The sequence below is a fragment of the Grammomys surdaster genome, unplaced genomic scaffold (genome assembly GCF_004785775.1).
Source record: "Grammomys surdaster isolate TR1022 unplaced genomic scaffold, NIH_TR_1.0 185, whole genome shotgun sequence".
Lineage (NCBI taxonomy): Eukaryota > Metazoa > Chordata > Mammalia > Rodentia > Muridae > Grammomys > Grammomys surdaster.
Window position 1 is genome coordinate 8,788,553 of NW_021604630.1, and position 19,255 is coordinate 8,807,807.

The window sequence follows — 19,255 nt, forward strand, 5'->3', positions numbered from 1 at the left end:
AGAGAAGAGAAGAGAAGAGAAGAGAAGAGAAGAGAAGAGAAGAGAAGAGAAGAGAAGAAAAAGGATCAGTGCAAATGTAAATGCTGATAGACTGCACAAACGACCAGAATCCGTCAGGCCCTTCAGTGCAGTGGGAATGCAACCACAATCTTTAGTGTTTCCCTCCGCATAAATGACCCACCATCATTTCAGTTCTAGGAGGTAAATAATGCTAAATCTAGCCGGTGACAAATACTGCACAAAAAGACAAAGCTGAGATTTTCTTTCAGGAATACCATGATATTTTATTACCTATTTTAGCAGCATGGATATATCAGTGTTTCTAGTGCCATATATAAATCTTAGAAAATTGAAATAATGGGTTTTTTTTTCTGATTACAGAGGCTGTATGCTGAACGTTACCAATATGCCAGACTAAAAGAGTAAGCAAAAAAATGCTTCATGAATCAATCAATTAGCAGTAAATTCTGCTACCATATTTTCTTACAGCTTTTTAACATAGACTCTTTCCTTAATCAACTAGCATTATGCTTATTTTTCCATATTATGAAAGCAAACACCTCAGAGACATAATTATATGCCTGAATGGATCTCCCTATGTGGTGATGTAATGTGAACATTCTTCTATTAATGAACTCTTTTCTTTATTATTATTAACAATGTTGCAAATACACAATGAATTTTCTAAACAGTAGGTACAAGGTAACAGTTTTTTTCATCTCCCCTCCCCCTCCCTGCTGTTTCCTGCAACTCTTTCCTCTACATTGCTTCAACAAAATTGAAATTGTTACCTTTTTGTCACCCTGTCAAAATTAATACTATCCATAAGAGCCCCGTACTAATATTATGTTCACTTGACACAGGCTAGAGTCATTTGGAAAGGGGAACCTCAATTGAGAAAATGCCCTCAATTAGATTAGCCCTGTGGGCAAGCCTGAGGTGCAGTTTTGACTGATGGCTGATATTGGAAAGCCCAGTTTACTGTAGGCAGTGCCACCCTGGGTCAGGTGCTCCTGGGTGCTATAAGAAAGCAGCTTGAGCTAGCCATAGGGAGCAAGCCAGTAAGCAATACCACCTCAGAGCCTCTCCTCCAGTTCCTGCCTCCAGGTTTCTATAAGTTCCTGGACTGCCTTCCTGGATGATGGACTGTTATCTATAAAATGAAAAATCCTTTCCTTCTGGAGCTGCTTTTGTTACATAGTGTGTCATGGCAATAGAAGCCATAACTAATAGCTGAATCTTTCACTTAACACCACTATTAAAACTTTCCTTAACAGGAACCAATTTTACTAGAAATGCATTTTGGAAGGCTAGAAGGTACTAAGGCTCCCCAAATTACAAATATCTCTACAACAATGTTATTGTGAGTGAGAACCTCAGTCACAGAGCAGCATAGATGTTGGCAACACTGCCCTGAACTTTCACTCAGACATTAATATATGTCCTGATTCAAAATAAGATAAATGACATTAACAAGAAATATTAATCCTAAATATGTCATCCAGCTGTTCCGCATATTTCTATAAACCATATATTAAATAATCCCTGTTGTCCTTATGATGGTCTTTGGTTTTTTAGTGGAAGAATTTATTTTAGTAAAAAAAAAAAGATTTTGTTTGTTTTTACAACTCCTTTTTAAAAAGATTTATTTATTTTACTTCTATGAGTACACTGCAGCTGTCTTCAGACACACACCAGAAGAGTGCATCGGACCCTATTACAGATGGTTATGAGCCACCACGTGGTTGCTAGGAATTGAACTCAGGATCTCTGAAAGAGCAGTCAGTGCTCTTAACTACTGGGTAATCTCTCCAGCCCACAACTCCTCCTTAATAAGTTGTTGAGTACCCATATATTGTTTATAATATTTACAATCGCAGCTTTGCCATTTTTCTATTAAGATACTCTCTTTTCTCATTTATAAAATATTTATATGTTAGAAATATTAATCTTCCACCAAATGAGGATATATAATACAAATAATCAATTCAATTGTTAGCATGATTATCTAAAACATAAGTAAATACCTTCAGAAAATTATATATTTAAATTACAAAATAAAATCTATGAGGTTGGTCAAATTCAGAATTATACTGTATGGGCATTAATAAAAGAATCTTCACTATTTCCCATATTTATATTTTCTAGGCAAATGAAAATGTACTGAAAATTGTATTAGAAGTTTACTTTTTAATACCTTCTATATCTAACTTACTGCCAGAATGTCAATTAATGGCTAACATATCATGCAGGAAAAAAGAAAAACTGAAGAGTTTCATATTAATTTTATTGTACTTTTCAAGTGAGAAGCTGATTTATGTGGTATTAACCATCTCTGTAAACAACTGCATGTTTCTGCAAAGGTCTCACACCCCATTTCAAACATGAAGACAGCAAAGGAGCTTCAGACACTAGGAATTACTCTAAAGTAGGGAAGGAAGTATAGATCTATCTCATGGTCATAAGACCACAAATAACTGTAAGGGGAAAAACAAAAACCAAAGAATTGGGAATCTTTGTGAATGGCATGTTTATTATCTAGATTATTCATTAATTATTCTTTAAATAAAGGGCACTATTTCAAATTTTGTCTATAATTATTCATGAATCAACTAAGTATGGATTTGTCCTTTCTCTTAAAATATTTTATTTTCTTATGCATGAAAGGATGTTATATATTAGATACATAAATTATCTATTATATGCTAGATCAGAAATATTGATATTCAAGAGGTATCTATGTAATGTCAATTTTTAATTAAACTTGATGATTTGAAAGAACCGTAGAATTATGTAGGCAGCCATAAACAATCACACATACCTTGTGTACCTCTTGCCCAGCTGTTGCAATGGAAACATAAAGATGTACGTGTGACATGCACCCCTGAAGCAGAAATCAACCTTGTCGCATGCGGACAGGTCCATCAGCACAACTATTTCTCAGTGGCGTTATTCATAGTCACAGCCACTTCCTTCCCCCCACGACTCATTACCTCACCTAGCAACCACCATGTTTGCCAATTTCTCTACTTTTGCTATTTCAAGATTGTTCTATAAATAGAATCATTCATTAAGTTTGGGGGACTGAGCCTTCAACTTCCTCACTCAGCAAAATTTTCTCTGCAGAAATACATTAATACTGGCTGCGTCAAATGCCAGTACTCCGTCCCTTTATATTGCTAAATATTATTCCAAAACATGCACTTCAACATTTCGTGTTTAAGTGGAGAACATCTGGGCTGTTTTCAGGTTTTAGCTACTACAAACATTCTTTCTAAATGTATCATCATGAGTCAATAAGTTTTGTGTGAACACATTTTCTATTTCTCTGTGCTATTGACTAGGTAGACTAGTGATGAACTATTTATGTGGACATAGTATATAAAAATTTCCAAACTATTTTCCAGAGTGGCCATAGCATTTTAAATTCTCATAAGAATGTCTGAGTGATGTGGTATCTCAGAATTTGGCCAGGATTTTGTTTGGCCAACAACTTTTATATTTTAGACATTTAAATAGGCCTATAATGATTTATCACTATAATTTTAATTTACATTTTCCTAAAAGCTAATAATTTTGAGTATCATTTTAATGAACATTTTTGTTGTTGTTGGTTGGTCTTTTTCTTTGTTTGTTTTTTTTTGGTTTTTTGGTTTTTTATTTGCTTGTTTGTTGATTTTTACTACCTATATCCCTTTTCAATAAACTATGAAGTTACATCATTTGACTTTATCACACTTATTTATTGAGTGTGGGGGTGGGGTATAACAGCAACTCACAAGTTGAGAGCAGTGCAGCTGGTTCTCTGCTTCCACCATGGGAGCCTAAGGGTCAAACCCTGGTCCTTAGGCATGGAGACATGCACTCTCACCTACAGGGTCGTTGCACCAATCCATCCCATTTCCTTTTATCATTTGTTCATCTTCAAAATAGGGTTGCTACTGAGAATTTACTTCATAGGCACAATAGAATTTTATGCATGTATAGAGAATGATTAAATGGTGACATTTTCTGAAATATAGTTTGACTCAAGATGATTATAATAAGAGAAATAAGCATACTCAGAAAGAAATATATCAACATTCTATCTCATATGCATAATCCGTTTATATACATACATACAAACGTATATATATACACACCACACATATACATTGTATAGCCATCACAGACACACGTGTGTGTGCATGTGTGTGTGTGTGTGTGTGTATGTGTGTGTACAGTGAAAGATGGGGAGAACGTCTGAGGACCTGGAAGAAAGAGGGATGTGGGATGTACATGACTTGAAAGCAGAAGACAGTCTGGGTGATGGAAGGTGACCAGCAGAAGGGGGACAGGTTGATGGGAGAGGACAACAGAAAAGGAGGATGAAAAAAGACAAGTAATAATTTCAGATAGGTGTGGAAAATGCTATAATAAAGCCCATCACTTTGCATGATATTTTGGTTCTTTAAAAGACTTTATATTTTAACCATTGAGCTTCTAATTGCATCGTTCAGTGATGGCTATTCAGTAAGTCACGCAGCTGCACGGTAAGAGGAGTAGAATACAGTCAAATTCTCCACTTCTATTAGGCCATGCTTCTGAATCTTCTTTGTTTAAAATATAGAATTTTGCTCTTTGCCCCATCTACTGCGAGAATGAAGACCATTCTCAGCAATCAGACTGTCGACATTCTGGAAAATGTCGACATCACTCTGAAGGGGCGCACGGTCATTGTGAAGGGCCTCAGGGGAACTCTGCGGAGGGACTTCAATCACATCAACGTAGAGCTGAGTCTTCTTGGAAAGAAAAAGAAAAGGCTCCGGGTTGACAAATGGTGGGGTAACAGAAAGGAACTGGCCACTGTCAGAACCATCTGCAGTCATGTTCAGAACATGATCAAGGGTGTTACACTGGCTTCCGTTACAAGATGAGGTCTGTGTACGCTCACTTCCCCATCAACGTCGTTATTCAGGAGAATGGGTCTTTGGTTGAAAACCGAAATTTCTTGGGTGAAAAATACATCCGCAGGGTTCAGATGAGGACAGGTGTTGCTTGTTCTGTCTCCCAAGCCCAGAAGGATGAATTAATCCTTGAAGGAAAGGATATTGAACTTGTTTCAAATTCAGCGGCTCTGATTCAGCAAGCTACAACAGTTAAAAACAAAGATATCAGAAAGTTTTTGGATGTCATCTATGTGTCTGAGAAGGGAACCATGCAGCAGGCTGACGAGTGAGGCCTCAGATTCCTAGCTCCAGAAACAAGATCCTGATCACAAGTACAATTTGGGCAATAAAGGACTTATATATATATTGAAAAAAATATAGAACTTTAAGATTCCCTTATATACTCTATTCTCATTTTAATATTTTTCATCAAAAAGAGGTATAGGCACGTAAGTTCAAAAGGAATTATCAGCAGAGGAAAAACATCCTGCTTATAACAGATGTATTAATGATGTGGGCAAATAAAATCTGCCCACAAGAAGTTCCCAGAGTATCCAAAGCATCTTTTTATAGATTTCTACTGCTTATTATTTTTCTTTTTGTGGGAAAAAAACAAACTTAGAGGTGTAACTATTCGATGCAATAACTATTTTTAAAGTAGTTGGGTTTTTTGGTTTTATTTTCATTTTCATTTTTTGGTTTTGGCTTTTTTATAGTTTTGTTTTTTTGTGTATTTTATTTTTTGCAGTGTAAGTAGAAAAGGTAAAGAAAAAATGCCTTAGTCTATTCAAGAAAAGACAATTCAGAACTCTGAGAGCCTCAAAAAGCCAGTTGGACTGTTGTAAATGCTGTGAAATGCATCACTGCTCTCAGAGAAATACATAGCCTTCTTGATGCACTTTTCTGTCAACAAAGGAAAAATGCAAATTGTAAATGTCCAAACTGTCCGGGTTCAGAATGCAGACAGAGAAGAGTCACACTGTTATCTTTTCTCTGAAAAATGCACCACCTTGTACGGCAGCTTGTATGGAATGAGGCTGTGACTATGTCCTCCTGTCCCTTCTAGAACAGTATCCAGAAGGCACTTCATACTCTTCTCATGGAGATGCGACTGTAGAGTTAATAAACTTATATACTCAATATTCTAATCTGCACACACACACATACACACACACACACACATACATACATATATATGCAATAGATTGTGTAATCTTTATGTATTACACAAATATTTTTATATATACAATATATGTATGCATATTTCCTTCAATATCTATACAGAAATGACTAACCCAGTTTTAACAGTGTGATTTGGTATTGCTTATGAAACTTTCTAACATTTAATTCTTATGACTGGAACATATCCCCTTTGTCTAATAATACAAATGTTATAAAAGCTATCTCCATTCCCAATATAGTTTCAGAACAGCTGGTCCATATTTCCCATCCAACAACTGTTCATGTTAGACTCTCATTAAAGATGACCACATATATTTTTCCTCAGGCAAATTGACTCCAAGTCCCTCATTTCTCTGAGATCGAAGTTTCTAAGAATTGAATTATTTTGAAAACCTCACTGAAACTTCTCCACACTCTATGAACCTGTTTTGTGTTTCCTCTCATATGCCCTTTCTGCTACAAACCATCACCTACAGTAGAGTTGTCTTTTCTGTTCTTAGTTCTGGGACAAGCTATGTACTGCCCTTCAAAGAGGGAAGACTTCTACTCGAAAACTATTCACAGCATCCCTAAATCTGTGTCACAAGTTGAAGACTAAAGCCCAGATAGTGATAACTAAAAATTAAAATGATCTCTACTGAAGCTGGAGAGGTTTGGCGGCTAAGCGCCTGATTACTCTTGTTGAAAAACTAGAATTGAGTCCCAGCACCCACATGGTGGCTCACAACCATCTATATCTCTAGTACCATAGGATCTGATACCCTCTTCTGGCCACCAGCCATGCCTGTGGTACACACACATAGGAGCAGGCAAAACATCGACATATTAACAAAAAGCTTCAATGGGAGGGGAGGCCCTTGGTCCTTTAGAGGCTTGATGCCCCAGCATAGAGGGATGCTAGAGGGGTGAGGCAGGGGTCAGTATGTGGGTTGGGGAGCACCCTCTTAGAGGCAAAGGGAAGGGAGAATGGGATGGAGGTTTGCAGAGGGGAGACTGGGAAGGGGGGCAACATTTGAAATACAAATATATAAAATAACCAATTAATTAAAAAAGCTTAGACTGATAATTGATTGATGTGTTATATATTCACATTGTCTCCTTCCCTGTCTTATTCTAGAAGGACTAGGAGGCTTTAAAACAGCGTACGTTAAGTCCGCTGTTCTCTTATATAAGATTGTCATTATTAATCTTATCTCTTGAATCATTAGGCTAGATCACAGGAGAACCATCTGCTACTGCATCCTTCTGGGTGCTTATTTTCAGCCTTTTCTGGAACAGGAAACTGAATAAAAGTAATAGACAGACTCCCACTACTGACTGGGAAATACTAAAGGGAACCATTTGTTGATTACATTTGCTGACCTAAACCCGAGAAAAGTGACACAGATATCCTGAGCAATTACAGTGATGAGAAAATGAGGAAGCCAGTCTCTAGAAGAACATTTGAGAGGACAGGAAGCCAAGCAGAGGGTATGCAGTTCACTCTAACCATGTCATTTCTCCATGAAATCCACGTGGCAAAGACGATCACCTGCAGCTGGGATTACTTTCTATCGCCCTTAGTCATCCTCAGGAAGCAACAGTCAAAGCCTGAGGTGAGGTCTCTTCAGATCTCAGATTTGTGGTCCAAAGGCATGTATCCAAACCCAAGCTGATGCTAGGGTTGCCTGCTTCCAATGGATTTCTCTGCTCAATCAGCATTGCTCCCACAGAACACACCCAAGGCTTTGCTTTAGACTTAGACCTCATAACTATACAAAATATATTCAAATAAAGCCAGTGAATTTATGGCTGAGACTAGATTTACTCCACTTTTTACCGAGCTTGACCCTTGTCATCAACAAATTATTGTTACTGTTTTATAAAAACCTAAAGTAATCTTCTTTGTATCTTTTTGACAGTTTGCTTACTTTTCTCCAATATTGATCTTAAATTGACTTTGTAATCACACAAAGAATTAAGCATTTTCAAATATTTAAAAAGGCTGTGTAAAATTAACAATGAAGATAAAAGGTAGCTATACTAAAACATTAACACCAGTTGTCTCTAGAAAATGGGCTGTAAGTGGTCACTTGCTTTCATTAAATTGCCTATATATTGTCCATATTTTAATAAGGAAAATATATGTTTCCTATGAGAAAAAACATAATATTCTACACTATTATTTTTGTAGCCACAAAGTAATTAGAAATTAAGCTTGAAAATCTGTTTCATTAACTCTAGATGTGGAAAACAGAGAAATGAATTTTAGTATTCTTTACTGAGGAATACAATACATTATATCCACTTTGCCATCTACCCAGTCCCTTTCCAATTTTTACTATTTTCTCAAGGAAAAAAATTTAATAACAGAAAAACTTTATGTATATAGTTTCTTATTTCCAATTAACTGACTACATTTCCTGGCCTATATGAATGATTTGCATTAAGCTATACTATCTTCACAGTGCATCCTTTTCCTCCTTAATATCAATAAATAACCCAATTTTATTACATACTAATTCAAGCAAATTAATGAATTAAGAAGTATAGTGACATAATGAAAATATTTTTAATAAAATGTGGGTGCCACAAGGCATACCCTCCTAATTCTGGACACTTAAAAGTCTAAGGTAAGAGCATTTCTTGACCTTAGAATATTAAAGCCACCCAAAGAAATCTAGGAAATGAGGGAGAATGAAAGCAAGTAGGGAGGGAGCAGAAGGTCAGAAAGAAAAGAAAAATGAAATTAGAAAAATATGATTTATCTATTTATTCTAACATATTTAGATTATGAAACAAGTGGACAATACTTCATTTTCCTATGTTTTTTTATTTTTCTAGTTATTTTATTTTCCTCTGCCACTTGAGGCAAGTATGGATGCTGATGTTAAAGTATATCTTCTGCATCTTGCACCTACACTACACAGTATGGATGCTGATGTTACAGTATGCCTTCTGCATCTTTTACCTACAGATACAGTATGGATGCTGGTGTTACACTGTCTTCTGCATCCTGTACCTACATATACACTTACTTGGACAAAAACTACCATTTTGATTACAGGAGCAGAACATATGCATATCATCCAATCATGAATGGTGAATTCTGGACATCTTATTTAGATAGTCAAATAGAAGTCTAGGCGGCAGTCTAATACAAAACTTGTCAATTAAAAAAAGCAATCCAAAGAGAAGCTAAAATTAGGCAGTGATCATTCTCTAACGGCTGCTGCTTTGCTCACCACAACATCCTCTGTACCTAAATATATTTTATAAACAGGATCTTAGCTCTCTACATGTCAGACTTTTTTTATTATATTCTTTAACTATTAATATACTCCACCATGATTTCCACAACCATCCCTTATGAGATATCAAGGAGAAAATTAAAACCTAATTACCTAAAAAGTCATTTGTTTAGAAACAATAATTTCAGAGCATGAAATATTCATTTCTGATTTGGCACTTACCTGGACCTTATCAAAGTCACACTGTGCTGTGTGACCTTACATCGACTGGTAGAATTAAATCCAGAAGCTGACAAAACATTCTAGAAAACAATGCGTAACTATTTTGATTTGTCCCTTATTTAACTTGTATTAGATCACTGAAAAACTTTCTATCCCCAATAACTAGGATATTAAATTGAGAGGAAACTTTGCAAGGACTCAGTTATTCTGAAATGCTGTCACAAAGTTCCTTACCTTCCTTACGCTCTCTTCCCTCTCTTACATTGGCCCACACTCTATTTTATTTTTTTTACAGTATATTTTAAACACTTATTCTTGTCAATGAGATCATTGACTATTCTATAAGTAAGAAAAATATGTAAATTGCCATATTCCAAAGGCACACAAAGTAGATTGAATGTGTTACTCTATGTAGTCTATAAAGAGTTAAAATGAAATAAGTGTTAAGTCAACAATCAAAAAGTGGTAAAGTAAATATGTGGCTTCATATGCTCCGGCTGTCAGATGACCTCAGAGGTATGCTCTTCATAGTTACACACGTGCACTTATATTTCATGGATAACTGCTCACATACCTTTTGGGCAGAAAGTGAAGCTGGAGTAAGGGATTGGTCACAGTATGTGGAGATTGGAAAAGACAAATGCACCAAGGTATCTTGTGAGGTAGATAACTGAAGATAATCCAGCAGGAAAGAGCCCTCTCTGTGGGTCAGCTATCTGGCCATGTGCACCTTCCTTCTGCAGCCCTTTACTTAGAGAAGATGAAATAGCCACAGACTCTCTGTCTTCTATCGCAGAGCAATAGAAGAACTATGCCTACCACATTTTCCCCTCAAAAGACCTTTCATGGTTTCTTTGAGTTAGAGTTTTCATTATATATTATTCCCTCCAGGGTCCAAAGAATATTAAAGCACTGGAGCTTATTTTACATAAGATTTCAAAATATTATTCACTAGTGTCAAACACAGTGGCCTTAAAAACTTGCAAGAAAGCGTTCCTAACATCTCAGAGGATGAGAAACTGGGACTGCAGAGACAGCAGATGAGAGTGAGTACTGTTCTTACAGAGTTCTGTTCCCAGCACCCATGAGGCAGCTCACAGCCTGAAACTTCAGCTCCAAGACAATGCCTCTGACCTCCATGGGCACCCCCATATACCTGTACTTGTCCATACAAAGAATACATATATACATTCAATTAAAAATATTTTTTTAGAAACTCTTAAGAAGAACCAGAAACCAAGAAGACCTATATTATTATCCTGTTGAATATATCTGATATTAATGGAAAATGGATAGGGGCCTCTTCATTTACCACAATAACATTTTAAAAATTTAAATACATTTTGAATAAAATATATCTATAGCACTTTCCCATTATTCTTTCCTTCCTCCAGCTCCAAATATGTCCCCACTCCAAGACCTCATATCTCCCCTTACCATCAAATTAATAGCCTCTTTTATTTTATTGTTGATAAACAAATATATGGATATGTATATATTCATATATATGAAAAAATATAAATACAATCTACTGAGTCTAATCTTCATTGTTTCTGTACATATAGTTTCAAGGTTCTTCACTTTGTATTAGAAAAATAATCAGAGGATTCACCCTAAGGAAAGACTAATTCTCCATCTCCAACAGACATTAGTTACCTGTCATACTTTGTCTGGGAATACGACCCCATGAGATTCCTCCATTTCCATGTTAGTATGCCTATTGCTATTGTCATTGTTTAGGTCTTATGTATGCAGCCATATGCAAGAAAGGGAGACTGGTAGCAGACTCGAGGGAATCATATGTGGTAGTAGAAGCTTAGTCAACAGCACAGAGCTAGTAAATTCATGGATCTTAGAAGAGAACCACTCTATAGACCAGCAACGTTTCTTAACTACATTCTAATTATTGTTACATTCTCAGATAAATGTAGTAATAACCCCCTCATCAACCCTCCCATCTCTGTCTCCTCTTTACATCTCTGCCTTTCTCTCTCTCTCTCTCTCTCTCTCTCTCTCTCTCTCTCTCTCTCTGTTACAGAAAATCACACCAAGACACTAAGGAGAGATAAAATCACAGTAGATCTATCTGCAGTACAGCTCCTTTATCCCTGGCTCAGGGAACATCATGAAAGGACAAGAAAAGATTATAAGAGCCACCAAGCTTTTAGTGATTGAATGTTACATACAGAGACTGCCAAAAACACCCATCAAGTTCCAGGAGACTAAGCCATCAACCAAAGGGCATATACTGGCTGGTTCAAGGGACCTGGTACATATGTAGCAAAGGACTGACTGGCTTGTCTGACCCCAGTGGGAAAGATGCACTTAATCCTGTAGATACTTGATGCCTAGAAAAGGGGGATGTGTTAGGGGGCACACTCTCAAAGGCAAAGGGGAGGAGGTGGGATGAAGAGCTCTGGGAGGTGGGACTTGGATGGGGCAACATCTGGGAAATAAATAAATAAATAAAAGAATTGATTTAAAAAGAGAAGAAGGAATAAACTAAGAACAGAGAGGTGCAGACAAATTAAATGTACCTGCATAATTATTCTGAGTACCAAAAAAAGTGCTGAATAATTACATATGCAAGAAACTCCAAAATTCTATTGAGTCTACATAGTTAAAGAATGTAAGCATCTGAATTAATTAACAGCCTATTGTTGTGAAGACTAGGATTCATAAATACCACAAAATTGACAGGAATTCAACTCAATCAGTACAGTGAACGGCGACTGTCTTAGTACCTTACAACCAACTGAACAGTAGAATGCAAGAATGTTCCACTGAGTGGTAACCCACTCCCCTACTTCCTATTTCATGAAAAAGTGTATCTGTGAGATGCTAATAAAAGTTAGGTTATTCTCCTTGCTCTGCAGAAAAACTTCCCCCAAATAAACCTATTTTCTAGATTTGTCAAACATTACATGCATGATCATCAATTGATATTTTTCAATTCTTGGAGCCTGAAATAGAAACTTTAAAACATTTATTAGTTACATGAATGTATGAATTAATTTAGTTTCTAAATTGCTCTATGGCTGAGAGACTCTTCTCCTCATTCACCATCATCCATCGGCAAGAATTATGTGACTGGATACACTAGATAAGTTCAAAATAGATAAGTATGTATGTTCCAGTCAATTGGCTTATATTTCCATCCACATATTTTCAAAGAGAAGATTATTTATGCTGTCAAGCCAAAGCACTCCTTTGAATTGCTTGAGTCTTTTGTATAATTGGGCAATTAAGGATGTGCTCACCATAGTGAAAATAACAAACAGGAAGCTCTGAGGATGGTTGAGAGAACTTATAATGACAGTGGTAAAAACGAACTGCACATAACCAAAGAGATTTTTTCCCTCAAGCAATTAGTTAAATATTTGGTATTTATAACTTTTGCATAACTTCGTGGCTCAGGTTAAATATTAAACTCTCCCATGGTAGATCATTTATAACTGTCTGACAAGAGAGCAAGACATTTAACATTGATCACTTATATGCAGTGGATGCTTTTGAAAGTCTTGAGAGTAACAAGTGTCAGATAAGAGCTCATAAACAGAGATACACGTACAACAACTGTTATTTCCCATCCCATTCTTGTCACACCTCGTTTGCACTATACATTATGCTAGAAGACCTAGCGGATGCTATTGTGTCTGATGTTGACTATGTGCTTCGCAGGGGTAGACTCACTCTCCTTCACTTCAAAACAATTACCCGCTTTCACAACAGGTGAAATAGTTACAACCAGAAAGACAAGACGGATGATGTATATTTGATCCCCAGAATTCATATGAAAATTTGGATGTTGTGGTACATATCTGTATTCCTGGGAAGATGAGAGAGGCAGCGATAAGAAAATTGCCAAGAACCTAGGACTAGCACAGTGAGCAAGCAAATGAGAGCTCCTGCCTCAAAAAACAATGAGAGAGAGAGAGAGAGAGAGAGAGAGAGAGAGAGAGAGAGAGAGAGAGAGGAACCGTTCCTGATGAGTTGACCTCTGACTTCCACGTGCAAATTTTGGTACATATACAACTTATTACACTGGCCGTCATACTTGTACACATGCACACACATATCCATGAATTAATTGATACATTAAACAATGCCTAATGCACAACAGGAGCTCAATAAATACTTACAGCATAAATATAACATTTAAGTCTTAAAATATTTCCTCTCTTATTTCTTTTTTAGTTTTTTTTAAATTGAAATATAATTATGCCCATTCTCGTTCCTCCTTCCATCCCTCGTGTGGATGACACACATTCACACACACACACACACACACCCTGCTGAGTCTGATTAGTGTTGTCCACTTCATATTGAATGACCAATTAAGGAGCTCATCCCTAGGAAAGACTATGTCTCCTGTTATCAGCATTTCTTCTTTGCCTCCAGTTCTTTGTCAATGAGTGGGGCTCTGGGAAACTTCCTGCTTCCGTGTTAGTATGTCTGTTGGTCTGTGGGTTGGTGTTGTAGTTCTTCAGGTTTTGTTTAGGCTGCTGTATTGTTGATCTCTGCCACTTTTTCCCTTGGCTCTAATTTAAATAACTTGGGAAGCAGCTGGTCATCTGATAGAATGAGACTAAGTTACATGAAATGAAGATGGCCCACTACCACATCACAACATCCAATGCTATAAAAAAAAATCCCATTACTTAAATATACATGGAATGACCAAGCACTTCACAGTATAAAAAGACTTCTTTGCTATTCATCCAGTTCTCCTTCCTCTCTGACTTCAGTGGCCTTCAAAATGAGGGATAAAGTAACTGTTAAGCAAACTGAAACACTTATAGCTACTACCTAAAACACAAGAGTTCAGTCTCAACATCCAATACTATCACTGAAGCTGGTTGAGCTAGACTGATGGCCCATTATCTTTATGTGCTAGCCACCATGCTTTGTTTGACAATCCTCTTACCTTGTAGTAATTGCAATCTGTAACTTGTCATTAGTAGTAGAATACAGTAAAGATGACTGACTGTCAAATTAATGATTATATTACATAATTCTGCAATGCCTACCTTGCTTACAGACTGGCACAGCAAAAGAAGGGGCCAGAGGAGGTGTCTAATTACAATGAAGAAGTGACCTTGACATTAGATAACATCAAATGAAGATCCTTAGCAGAACAGTTCTCAAGGAGCTAAACTAAGGCCTTTATTACAGGCTTACATTCACAGCTATGAATGGTATAATATCCTTCCATAAATCACAGGTCATGCCTCGCCTCATCCCAAAGTTCTAACTGTAGTACCAAGTGTGGTGATTTTTTTATAGTGGCTTGCCTTTTCAATCTATCCTACGATGTCTCAGTCTTACCTGTAAATGTAGATTAATTTTCTTTCATTATCACAAGCTATAGTAGGTTAGACCATCTACAAATTTTAGTTAAACTAATTTTAAAAAATAAGTTAAAATTTAGAGAATATAATCTACTTATGTAAATGATTTAAATATCAATAATAATTCTCTAAGTGTAATATGAAAGAGACATAAAAGGATGTTCATTTGGAATAAAAGATAGGCATTCTAATAAATGAAGAACTGGACAAAAGCAGCAGGAATTTTAATAAAGTACTTGATGCCTGTATCCATGATGATTGTCAGTAATATGACAACAGAAGCTGCATAAAACTGGTGGGTGACTTTGTATTTGTAACTAGAGGATCACAGGCAGAATGGCCTTTGGATATGTCATCCATCCTGAAAGGCAGAGAGCGTGTCTGAGAACTTCTGAACCAACGGAAGTGAAATATGATCAATTTACATGAGTATCTTTCTGGAAAGCTCAGAGCATGCTAAAATGGTGGAAATAGCACTTTGTGTTTATAACTAAGGAGAAATTAAATCTCAGCTCAGGCAATTATGAACAGGTTGTTCACTTACATGCAAATCCAGAGAATCACTCAAGCATTTTATGAGAAGCAGGGTAATTTCTTTCTGAGCAAGATTTTCAAATACATTGACAGGGCATCTGGCATCCCTTCCTTTACCAATCATTGTGGTAATAAAATTCCCATCCATATGTTAAAACACCTCAAATGGAGACCTATCCCTGATAAGAACCACAGCTCCAGTTGATAGCATTCATAGTATTACAGGAAATATATGGAAATACATAAGTTACAAAACAAAGTACAAGTATAAGCTTCTGGAGTGGCAGATAGCAGTAACATTTTTCAGCAAGCCTAATATATTGGGGGCAAATACAATATTCATAGTAGTACTGTCTGTAATTCTAGGCATAGCCTCTCTACTACTGTGTGTATTTATCATTGTCCTTACCATATGAAATATATGATGCCTAGTAATCTAGCTCTAGTATCTATAGCTACGTGGATATTATACATATATGTAATATATGATATATTATACATACACACACATACACACACACACACACACATATATATATATTTATAAGATCTCCTATTTTAGCCAGCTTACTTATCATTTATATGTAAAAATACATATATGCTAATCATAGTACTAGAAATACTATTTTTCTATACTATAGATACATAGATAGAATGAAAGACTAAAATAATTGGTACAGTGTTATATTTTATATAGAATGTTATAAACAATTGAAGTATTGATGTATTAAAGCAGATGATTTCCAAGTCATCTCTATCCCTGAGGCACATATAACTGCATTTCTGTTCTAGACAGATATATGTCATAAAACATATTGCCTGTTATAATGCTTAGCAGTTAATCAATGAAAATCTTTGCTGGTATCATTAAAGTTTAAGTGGCCTTCTGCAACAAAAAAAAAATCATTTGCTTCCATGCCTTATTTGTCCACAATCTATATTCCCTTAGTACATAGTTAAATATATTTTAAGAGTCTATTTCTATTTTTTGTTCTTCTCATCCAGAACATTATTGGAGTCAGGTTTATTTCTTTGTGGTCTTAATGCTAATTGCAGTCTCTCCTCTTCCTCCTCTTCTTCCTTTTCCTCTTCCTCTTCCTCCTTCTCCTCTTCTTCCTCATCATCTTCTTTATCTTCTCTCTTCCTCTCTCATGTCTTCATTCTTTTGCCTCCTTCCCCTTCCATCTCTTTCATTCTCTTTTTATCTCCAGACAGTCTCACTCTGTACCCAAAACTGGCCCAAAGCTCACAATACAGCCCAGGCTGGCCTTAACTGACAAACCCAATTCCTCAGTCTCCCAAACAATTTAAAAAGCAACAATGCCAGTCTCTTGCAAGAAAGTATAAAATGGTCAGTTTCAGTGAGTCCTTAAGAAACAGTGTACTTTGTAAGAGTCAGGTGATCAGGGAGTCTGCTGTGAGAGTGTGCCTCCTAATATCAGAACCTATATCATAATCTGTCACCAACATGACTGACCAAAAGTGAGCTGGACAAGGACACCAATGAACATGCTGGACTTCATGGGGGAAAGCTCATGTTCCTTCAACTCTACACAAAGAATGGCAGACACCTGAAGAAAGCTAGAAATGGTAGAGATAGTTCTTCTCAGGAAAGAGTACACCAATTGGTTGTCCAATGTCAGATACTCATATATAATATGTGTAAAAATACACATACAAGTATCATTGGAGTCTTTTCTCCATTTTAACCAATTAATGTATATTCACTATTACATTTAAAATACTTATTAAATGAAATAATCGGAGATGTAAAGCTGCATGAACTATCAAATTAGAACATGCTTCTTGTTTCTAAACTGAACAAAGGCTCTGGGATCAGTTTCCAACTGCCAATCCAAATAGTCATTTTTTTTCAATATTCAGAACTGGGTAGGTAACTATTATTGTCACATTGGTATGTTTAGATGAACAGACTTTACATGAATATCCATGGCTTTCCCAAAAGTCAAAATTTTTCTTCCAAAAAAATTTATTAAGAAATACATATACATCTCCAGTTTTTCTAGAGAATTCCCTCATAGACATATAGTATGTGTTTATGCATTAAAACTCTAGAAAAGGGAAAATGACTAAAGCAGTCAGTTTCCAGATTTCTCAAGAAGAACCAGAGTTCACCCCTGAAACACAAACCAGAAATTAGTTCATATGAGCATCTGAATCTTCTCTAAAACCCTTCTTGGGGTACTAAAGTCTGCTGTGAGATCCTAGAACCAGCAAGTGCAGAAAACCTGCAGCTAGCAGTTCTACATCATCCCCACATGGACTCAGACAAGGGTGACCTCTATTCCTTGTTCGGGTAACAATAATTAATCAAGAATTTTCATTTCTTAAGTACCTTGTCAAATAGGACTCTTCATTCTAGGGAAAGAAACTCTCAAGAAGAAAATATGAATGAACTTAGTCCTAGGAGTCTAGCTACCCAGGACTAGCCATTCCCAGTCTAAATTCCATCAGTGTATGTTGAGAGACAACACAGGTATCCTCCTAAAACCATGTTCACAAACACAATAGTTATCCATTCAACCTAGGCTCTTGAGGGAAGGGAAACAAACTGACTTTTTGTTACCCCTCAAGGGTATCACATACATAGCTGCAGACCAAGTTCTTTGATTCCCTGGAAAATAAAAAAGTCCCAGGGAACATGAAAATTGAAATTCTAGGGCATGCTATCCCTTCGGTGTATGCTCATTTTAGGTTGTTGTTTTGTTGTGTTTTGTTTTGTTTTCTTAGAGATGCCCTAGAAGGGCAAGCCTGAGTCAAAAGACACAAAATGAATAAGACCCGTACTTCAGAATGGCATCAGGGTCACCACAAGGTTCCACATTTTGCCCTCCAGTGAGTCATTTGTATATTGAGAACTGAGAGACAATTTAATAAAACCAATAAAGGCATTTGAGCTCTAAATTGAAGGGCTCAAGCCTCCATTCTCAAAAGTCAACACATAAAATATAATTCATATATTACTGTACATTTCAGTATTGGCATACAAAAAAACAAGTGTTGAGACTTTACTACAAGTCATTGTTAAACAACATGCACAAGTTAAGTTCCTGGGCCACACCCAAAGGACATATTTGCTCACCTATATTGGTAGCAATCCAAAACATCATGGGAATTTTCATTCATAAAATGAAAGTTGTACCAAAAGCATAGGCATGATTCAATAAACTGGATGACCAGCCAATGTCCCTTTCAGCTTCTACACGTAATGAAAATAGCCGTGCATATTGATCAAAGACTCCAGGAGGAAATCACATATTAAGTGATGGATCAAGGAGCATGGAGACAAACAAAGAGACAGGAAAAGGATGTGCCATAAAAGGAGATACTTTGTAAGTATGGAAGTTCAAATAGAAGTAAGCATTTCACAAACACAGACGACACTGTCCTTGCCAGCATCAGCCATAGTCTGTCACATTGGATGTATTTTAAAACAAAACCACCCCTCTGTGTAGCAGCCAACTTCCTGTGACAACTTCAAAAACATGAGGCTGTTTTCTGGATTCTGTGCATTGCTTCCAGGAGTGACAGGATATGGGAGGGCATGTTGGTCTCTCTCCTGCGGATGTTCAGAATCATTTTACAAAAAGGACCCGAGCATTGGATTTGGTTTTCTTTCTTTTTTTCTTTCCTTCTTTCTTTCCTTCTTTCTTTCTTTCTTTCTTTCTTTCTTTCTTTCTTTCTTTCTTTCTTTCTTTCTGTCTGTCTGTCTGTCTGTCTCTTCATGGTGCTGGAGTTTAGACTTAGGGGGGGATCCAGGGCTTCAGCTGAATATGTAAAAGTGGAG

General features: G+C 36.5%; 1 protein-coding gene and 1 pseudogene across 1 annotated transcript in view; one reads left to right on the plus strand and one right to left on the minus strand.

Annotated features, from left to right (window-relative positions):
- Positions 1-19,255, minus strand: part of Nrg1 (neuregulin 1) — a 1,037,838-nt gene that overhangs the window by 767,604 nt on the left and 250,979 nt on the right. The gene's annotated exons all lie outside the window — the stretch shown is intronic.
- LOC114621959 lies at positions 4,641-5,291 on the plus strand (annotated as a pseudogene).